This window comes from Panthera onca, chromosome D3, assembly GCF_046562875.1.
Source record: "Panthera onca isolate mPanOnc1 chromosome D3, mPanOnc1 haplotype 2, whole genome shotgun sequence".
NCBI classification, from domain to species: Eukaryota; Metazoa; Chordata; class Mammalia; order Carnivora; family Felidae; genus Panthera; species Panthera onca.
In genome coordinates this window covers 56,242,207-56,251,215 of record NC_138350.1, presented here as the reverse complement: position 1 = coordinate 56,251,215, position 9,009 = coordinate 56,242,207, and positions in this window count along the sequence as shown.

Below are 9,009 nucleotides of genomic sequence, written 5' to 3'. Positions count from 1 at the left end.
AGTTTTCCCTGTTATTAACATCTTATGCTGCTATGATACATTTGTCACAACCGATGAACCAATATCAATACCTTATTAAGCTGCATACTTTATTCATATCCCCTTAGTTTGTGCCTAATTCTTTTTTCTGTCCTAAGATCCCATCCAGAATACCACAATACATGTAATGATCACATCTCTTTCATTGCTAGTAGGAATGCAGAATGGTACAACCACCTCGGAAGATAGTTCGGCGGTTTCTTATAGAGTTAAACATAGGCTTCCTATATGATGCAGAAAGTATGCTCCTTGGTATTTACCCAAATGAGCTGAAAATTATATCCATGCAAAAATCTGCACATAAATGTTTATAGCAATATTCATAATTGCCAAAAATTGGAAGCAACCAAAATACCCTGGGATAAGTGAGTGGAGAAACTAGTACATCCATACAATGGAGTATTATTTGGCAATAAAAAGAAATGAGATATTAAGGCATGAAAAGACATGGAGGAAACTTAGATACACATTGCCAAGTGAAAGAAGGCAATCTGCAAAGGCTACATACTATATGATTGCAGCTATATGATGTTCTGGAAAAGGGAAAACTTGGGACTCAATAAAAAGACCACTGGTTGCCAGGGTTGGAGGGAGGGAAGAAGGCATGAATAGGTATGTTCATGGTAGTAAAACTATTCTTTAGGATACTGTAATGGTAGATACATGTTATTATACGCTAATCAAAACCCATGGAAGGTACAACACAAAAAGTGAACCCTAGTGTAAACTATGGAGTTAGCTAATAAGAATATATCAGTATTGCCTCATAAATGGTAGCAAATGTACCACACTGATGCAAGATGTTAATGGGAAAACTCTGTGTGTGTGTGTGTGTAGGGTGGGGAATATATGGGAACTCTGTATCATTTTTCTGTAACTCTAAAACATAAAGTCTATTTTTGAAATCTCATTTCTCATCATTAGCTCAATTTAACTGGGATTTCTTTACATCTGTAAGGATTTGTAGATTCTGATTTTGTCCCATGGGTTCTACTCCGTTATTACTGAGAAAGGAAAAGGCAGTCCCTGAGACATGCGAGCCAGTCTGATGCTTACAGCCAGGTATCGTGTTTGAAGCTGGCCTGGTGTTTGCAGCCAGCCCACGTTATATTCTTCTGTTGGACACAAATCATCTCTAGAGCACCAACATCAGACAAGGTCACTCTGAGACCATGGTAAATTGAGACAAAACAAGGCCACTTCATAATTTTGTCTTGGCACAAGGAAAACAGGATGCAACCCACAAAATGCCAAACAGCCCTCTCTTTACTGCTTCTTTACCATTATGGCTGTATTCCCGATCTGGTCTGCTAGATAGACATACAATTTATTGAGTATTGAGGCACCCAATCACAGAAATGTCCCCACTTTCTGACAGCGTGCAATCCAGAGTGAACCCTACATTGTTGGGCTCTCCTCAAACCCTTCCAAATCAAAGCCCAATCCTACAATAAGTTTTCTGACACCCTCTCATGAGAACTCCCCATGGTTCCCTGTTCTGTGTGTTCACTCTTACTGTAATGAGTCATCAACCCAACTGGTTCAACTACAGACAATGAGTCTATCATCTATTTTGATAATAAAATTGTCTCAGATTTTGCCTGTAGGCCAAAGTCCTTTTGACATATTCCCATTGTTCTTTGAGCACTTTCCCACTTTGTGGAACAACAAGATGTCCCAGGCTTATTTTGTAGGTTCCCTGCTCCAGGTCTGGTATTAGTCATTTTTCTAAGGAGTCATGGTTTCTTTTAGTTTGGAGTGATATTTAAAAGTTCTGGGAGCTAAGAGCACCTGGGTGGCTCAGTTGGTTAAACATCTGACATTTGATCTCAGGGTTTGTGAGTTTGAGCCCTGGTTCAGGTGAGTCCTGCTTTTCTCTCTCTCTCTCTCTCTCTCTCTCTCTCTCTCTCTCTCTCTCTCTCTCTCCCCCTCCCTCCCTCCCTCCCAGTCTCTCTCCCTCTCCTTCTCCCTCTCTGCCCCTCACTCACTTGCACCCTTTCTCTCTCCCTCTCAAAAAAATTTTTTTTAGGAGTTCTGGGAGCCTAGCTCATTGCTTTTGGGGTAGGGTTCACTGCTTCCAGACGTGGCCAGAACTAGGGAATATATATACATACTTTTATATGCACACTGCCTGGAGCCACCAGGGCTTTCCTCCACCTTGCTCTGCACTACCTTATGGTTTTAAGGCTGAATTGAGAGGAAGAAAATGAAGGAGAAAAGCTTTTCTGTATTTCCTTTAAACTTTAAATAAAAAAAAGAAGAATGGTGTCAGCCAGTTTGGTCTAAGCAAAAAATCTGCCTAAGGGAATATCCATGGCAGCTTGTATATTAAACATTTAATTTTGCTTAACACATGTTTGTGAAAGCATATGCTCGTGTTTTATTTTAATGTACTTTTGTGACCAATTTAATATAAATAGGATATATTTCAGGGACAGAGCGATTCGCAGCCTTGTATCTGTGGGCACGGGCTGCCGTGGCAGCTCTCGCGTGCCAGGGGCAGAGGTGGAGAAGTGCCTACCTTTGCAAGGGCAGCCCCAAGCTGGGGGGCTCCCGCTGGACCCCCACCATGGGTGACATGGACAGGAAAGGTGCAGCCTCACTGTGGGCAGTATGGGCAGGAAAGGAGGGAAATGAGTATGTGGGTGGTGGCAGGTGGGGCGGGAGTGGGGAGGCTGGTGGTCCTGTTAAAGAAAAATTTATTTGTGATACTTGTTAAAGATGGTTAGGCAGACTTTATTCAGGACCATTGTGATACGTGTAGGGACAACCGCAGTGAGATTTTGCATCAGGGAGAGACCTTGCCCTGAACAACAAATACAACATGGACAAGTGGGAATTTATGGCCCAGGAGCAGAGTAGGGGTCAGTCCATGGAATGTTACTAAGAGGGAGCATTAGAGGTAAGAGGGGTTCTGGCTAACCCAACCCAACAGGATTCTGCTGAAGACAGTGAGCGTGATCAGACATCACTTGGGGGGGAGGGGAGGGGGATGAGGAGCCTGATCAGATGTGAGGGTGATCAGATATCGAGGGGAGGGTTCTTGTTAAAACTGGATTTTATAAGGATGTGCAGAGATGGTCCTAGGAGAAGGTTTGGGAGCCTGAGTAAAGTTTGGTCAAGCAGAGAATCTTTGTTAGTCCTTACAGAACCAGGCTGGCCCATGAGGCCTGTCACCCCCTCTGAGCCTGTCATAAGGGATTGTCCTCCAGGGACCCTACTGCTAAGCTACTGTGGTCCCACATCACTGAGAATGCCTAGAATCACCCACCATTTGACAGCTGATTCAGTCAGATGAAGCTTGGATTCTTCCCTCCAGCCCCCCAAATTCAATAAAATGAATACTGATAAAGCATGGATTTCTGTGTTACATGTTAACATTAAACTAATATATATCTGCTGGGGGAACATACCTCCCCAGCACACCACTCAAGACACATAAAAAGACTTAACTGTCCTCAGAGCATGCCCCGTCGTCCCGCCCCTGCCCCTTTGCCGAAGCTGTCCCTCCGTGGAATGTCTTCATCCATACTTCCATCTCTGCCCACCGTGCCCATCCTCAAACCCCTCCCTGACCAAGATGCTCACCAGACTCTCATCAGAATGACCCTGTCAATCTTTACTTGAATTACCCAGGCACAAAGGCACACCCTCCTTTATACCTCCATTAGAACACACATCCCATCTGGGCATCATCCACTTCCTATCTCTTTGCAATCCCACACAGTGTGGGGCAGAGCTCAGCAGCCTTGCCCAGAGCCGCTCACCTGGTGGTGCCCAAGGAAAGTTTGTAAATAGATATTACCCTCTGCATCATGGACCTCAGAGACCGTGGCCCTCCTAAGAGTTTCCAGAGCCTTCTCTCCTTTGTCTTCTCTTTCTTCATCCCTGCAGGAACTGTAGTTTCTCTTTTTTTAATGATCATTATCTTGACATTAGACAGAACTGCAGAGTTATTGTGATTGCACCCTGACAATGGTAGGGAGTGTAGTGAGGGGTTGTATTCCTCAACTCTAAGGAAATAAAACTGTCCTAGAATCTTGGCTGAGAAGCCCAGATGAAGCTGACCAAGTTCCTCAAGGAGTGATTCATGTTTTCAGGAAGCTTCCAGGAAACTGTGTATTTTACTAGCTACTGTGGGCATCCACTCTTGTGAGTTAAGTGAGTTACCTGTTACTCCCATTGTTATTTGTTTGACTCATCCGTTGACTGTCACTGTGGAGTTCTGTTTCCTCTCACTGGCTCCACCCACCCCCCTGCCTCCTTCATTTCTGTGTGCTGGTTTCCCCATGCCCTTGGTAATGAATAGTTAAGCCATTCCATCAGCCACCTCTGCCCTTGCTGTGGTCACTCAGCCCATTGAGGTCTTCCTTGCTCCTTTGCTGTCTACAGAAGATAGATGGGGGACCCATGATGTTCAGAGATGTCTGTCCATTTTCACAAGCCCACTGACTGCCCCTTCACCCCCACCTAGCAGTTACCCTCCTTCAGAGTGCCCGACCCCGGGACTACAACCAGCCTCCTTGCCAGTGGGAGGCTGCATCATCAGGTTTTCCCGTCTCCACCAGGGTCTTTCTAACTTTCTTTTTTTCAACATGATTGTACTTTCATGAGCATTTGATGACTGTATATCTTGCCAGCAAATGTATATTCTTCTGATCGAGGTTGCTTCTGGGACTATTTCCACAGGCTGTGATTTGGGGTATTTTTGTGACTAAAGAGCCACAGGCTGGGAAAGCAGTTTGCTACCTCCAACTCTTTTTTTTTTTTTTTTTAGTAATGTTTATTTTTGAGAGAGAGAGAGACAGAGCATGAGTAGGGGAAGGGTAGAGAGAGGGAGAAACAGAATCCAAAGCAGGCTTCAGGCTCTGAGCTGTCAGCACAGAGCCCAACACAGGGCTTGAACTCATGGATTGTGAGATCATGACCTGAGCCAAAGTCAGATGCTTAACTGACCGAGCCACCCAGGTGACCCTCTAATTCTTTATCCTGTAAAGACAGGTGGCAAGGAAGCTATTTTTTTTAATTGAAGTATAATTGATATAGAATATCCTATTAGTTTTAGATGTACATCATAGTGATTTAATATTTTTATACATTTCAAAACCTCCCCCAATAAGTCTAGTTACAACCTGTCACCATACAAAGTTATTATGATAGTATTGACTGTATTCCCTATGCTGTACATTACATTTCCATGCCTTAATATTTAATAACTAGAAGTTAGTATCTCTTTATCCTCTTCACCTATTTTGCTTATCCCCCAATTCTCTCCACTCTGATAACCAACAGTTTATTTCCTTTATCTATGACTGTTTCTGTTTTGTTTATTTGTTTTGTTTTGTTTTTTAGATTCCACATATAAGTCAAATCATATGGTATTTGTCTTTCTATGTCTGACTTATTTCACTCAGCGTAATACCCTCTAGGTCCATCCATGTTGTCTCAAATGGCCAAATTTCATTCTTTTTTATGGTTGAGTAATACTCCAGTGTGTGTGTGTGTGTGTGTGTGTGTGTGTGTGTGTGCGCGCGCGCGCCATAACTTCTTTATCCATTTGTCTATCAATGGACACAGCCTGCTTCCATACTTTGGCTATTATAAGTAATGCTGCAATGAACGTAGGGGTGCATATATCTCTTCAAATTGGTGTTTGTTTTCCTTTTATTTGGATCAACACCCAGAAATGAAGTTACAGGATCATATAGTAGTTCTGTTTTTAATTTTTTGAGGGAAGAAGGCTATTCTTTTCTGTGTGTTCTCATTGGTCTGGCCTGGGACTGGAGCAGCCAGGGGTCCTGGCAGGTGGGTGGTCCTGTCCAAGGCTGTGAGATGATTCTCTCTTCTGCAGACCTATCCTGCCATTATCTGAGCCTTTTCTGGGAGCCGGGGTCTGTGCTATGTGCTTCGTTGCTAAGTTTATGATCTCCTGTAATCTTCATAACAGCTCTGTGAGGTAGGTGTTAGCAACCCCATTTTCCAGAGAAGGAAACTAAAAGGTTAGATAAGGTGTCTCTGGCCATGACAGTAAGCTGCAGCATTGGACTTCTGGCCCCAGCCTTCCTGGACAACTAATCATTAAGCTATTTCAGTTCACAACAGCACACCTACAGCGTTAAAAAGTTTGAGGACAATATTATTATAGTGCAAAGCATTAGTGGTTCAAATAACAAACAGGTTGTCCACTGCAAGCACGTGATATGGTTACAAAATCACCTTTATATGACTGGAAGCCCTGACCTAATTTCTCTTCCTCTGCCGTAACAGAGACCAACTCTACCCTAGGCCCCATAATGGGTTTGGGGGTTTAGATTCTGCTTTTGTCCAAGACACCCACCCCAACCCTCAGACCTCAGAACCTACCCATGCTTAGGAATCCATCCTGAGCAAACTCTTATGGTTTTCTCAGCCTTGCCCTCAGGTCTTCCAGAATCTTTCTGAGATCTTCTTTCATCCCCACATCAGAGCACATTCTTGTTCCTTCTCACAAGGGTGCGATGCTGCCAGAAGAGCTCAGCTGCTGTTTATTATGGGATGGCCATCTAACCTCTTAGTCTTGGTCTTAGTCTTCTTGGTCTGTAAACCAGGGCAAAAAAACCCAACAACAACAACAAAAAACAAAAGGCAAGGTCCCAGTGGTCCCTCAGATCCATCCCAGCCCTTCCTCTGCTCCTCTGATCACAGAGACCTACAATTTCCTGGCTCCTTTACCAGTGGCCTTTGATAAGCATGGTCAATAACAGGAGGACTGGCAAACACTGGAGGGAGCACTCTCTGGTGCTTTCCTCACTCTCTCTGCTCTTGCATCTCAATGGTGGCTGCATTTCTTCATGGCCCACTTCTGCCACGTGGCCCCTCCCTGTGGTCCCAGCTCCCACTGGACCATCTCACCACAGTCTCAGCACCTACAGGAAGACCTGGCTTTGGCCGTGGCCACAACCCCTCGTGTGTTGGTAGCTTCCTGCTATGCCTAATTTCAACTTTGTCCACTGTCTCCTGTTGAATTCCCCTGCGCTCCTGTCACTCGATCAACAAATTCCTTGTATTACATTTCTCTATTCAGAGACCTAGAGAGATTTCTGTTTTCCTGGGCAGAGCCCCACTCTCACTATGCTTTTTTTTAATGTTTATTTTTTTTTAATTTATTTTGTTTAGAGAGAGCACACTTGAGTGGGGAAGAGAGTCAGAGAGGAGAGAGAGAGAGAGAGAGAGAGAGAGAGAGAGAGAAAGAGAGAAAGAGAGAATATCTTAAGAAGGCTCCATGCTCAGCATGGAGTCCGACACGGGGCTTACTCCCAGGACCCTGGGATCATGCCCTGAACCGAAATCAAGAGTCAGACGCTCAACCGACTTAGCCACCCAGGTGCCCCTCACTGTGTGCTTTTTGAACCATCTCTCCTAGACAAAGGAAAGAGACTTTTGTTCCTCCATTCCTCTCTTCCCATCTCAGAAGTGAGGAGGCCAGAGCTCATTTCTTTCTTTTAAAAATTCTAAATTTGTTATGATTATAGAAGTTATGTGTTAGTGAGGAAAGCCCTGCGCAGCAGCCATGAGACCCTCCACTCAGACTGTGGGCCCAGTGCCTCCTTCTCCCAGATTGTCAGCTCTGTCAAGGGGAATCAGATAAACATCTATAGCCAATAGTTCTTGTTCCCAGATGCCCACAACCACTCACCAGGAGCCAGGCTGCAAATCCTTCCTGGTGAGGTCATGGCTCAAGGCTTCAGTTCACCAAGCAGGAGCTGTACCTGGAAACACATGGATGCATTCAATCAGGCCCTGATAGCAGGAGATGTGAGTGTGAGGGGAATCCTGCATGAGAACTTCAAATGCCATTTTCTGGGGTGGGAACTTTGTCTGCCAGGGTCTCCAGGGAGCCCAGAAGGGGATGGGGGATGGGGAAGAGTAGGAGTCTGATGCAAATCAGCCCTGTAACCCTGGAGACCCATGTGGTTGGTACATTCAGCAAACACTGAAGACTTCTCTCTTCTATGTTAGATTTATTTCCTCTAATGTGTTACTATTTGACACTATTATTATGCTTTGTCAAAAAAAAAAGGAATATTACATTTGAAGGGGGAATTCAACAGTTCTCTAGTGGAAGGGGAATGGAAAACGATGTTGGCAGAAGAAAATCTCCACTTGAAATCTGGCAGGTGCTGTTGAAGGTGGCTGTCCCGATATTACTCCAATGCTTCTTTCTGATGCTTTGATGGAGGAAATTGAGATATTCCAGTTCTTTTATTCTTTGTGTCAAAGAAGTGGGAGCTAATTATAAAATATCATTCAATATACTCTCTGTTGAAGAGTGACAGCCACTATGTTTTCCCCTTCTCAAAATGCAGAAGTGACTGCTCCATTTCATTGCCTGGCCTGCCTGTGTAAAGTCTTTCTTATGGTACACATTCTGAATGCTAACTGTTATGTTTCTCAGAGAAGCTTCCCTTTGATAGAACTTTTCCAAATAGTAGATGATGCATTCTATGGTTTTAAGAATGTGACACACAGCAGAAAGAGATAAACTGGGGCAAAAAGAGTCTGCTTCCTGCCCTCCAACCCTGAGACTAAATGCTCAGGGGTAGTTCTTCTGCCTTTGAGACTTTGAGGTGGGGGGGACCACCTTCCCCAAAACTCTAGTCTGGCTCAAGGGAAGACCGTGCCCCACAGTTCGTAAACTGATGTTCTCAGTTATGTAAAATTTTTTTTTTCAACGTTTTTTTAAATTTATTTTTGGGACAGAGAGAGACAGAGCATGAACGGGGGAGGGGCAGAGAGAGAGGGAGACACAGAATCGGAAACAGGCTCCAGGCTCCGAGCCATCAGCCCAGAGCCTGACGCGGGGCTCGAACTCACGGACCGCGAGATCGTGACCTGGCTGAAGTCGGACGCTTAACCGACTGCGCCACCCAGGCGCCCCTGTTCTCAGTTATTTGATAAGGTGTGAGAAAAAGCCTCTTCCTTTGTACCCTG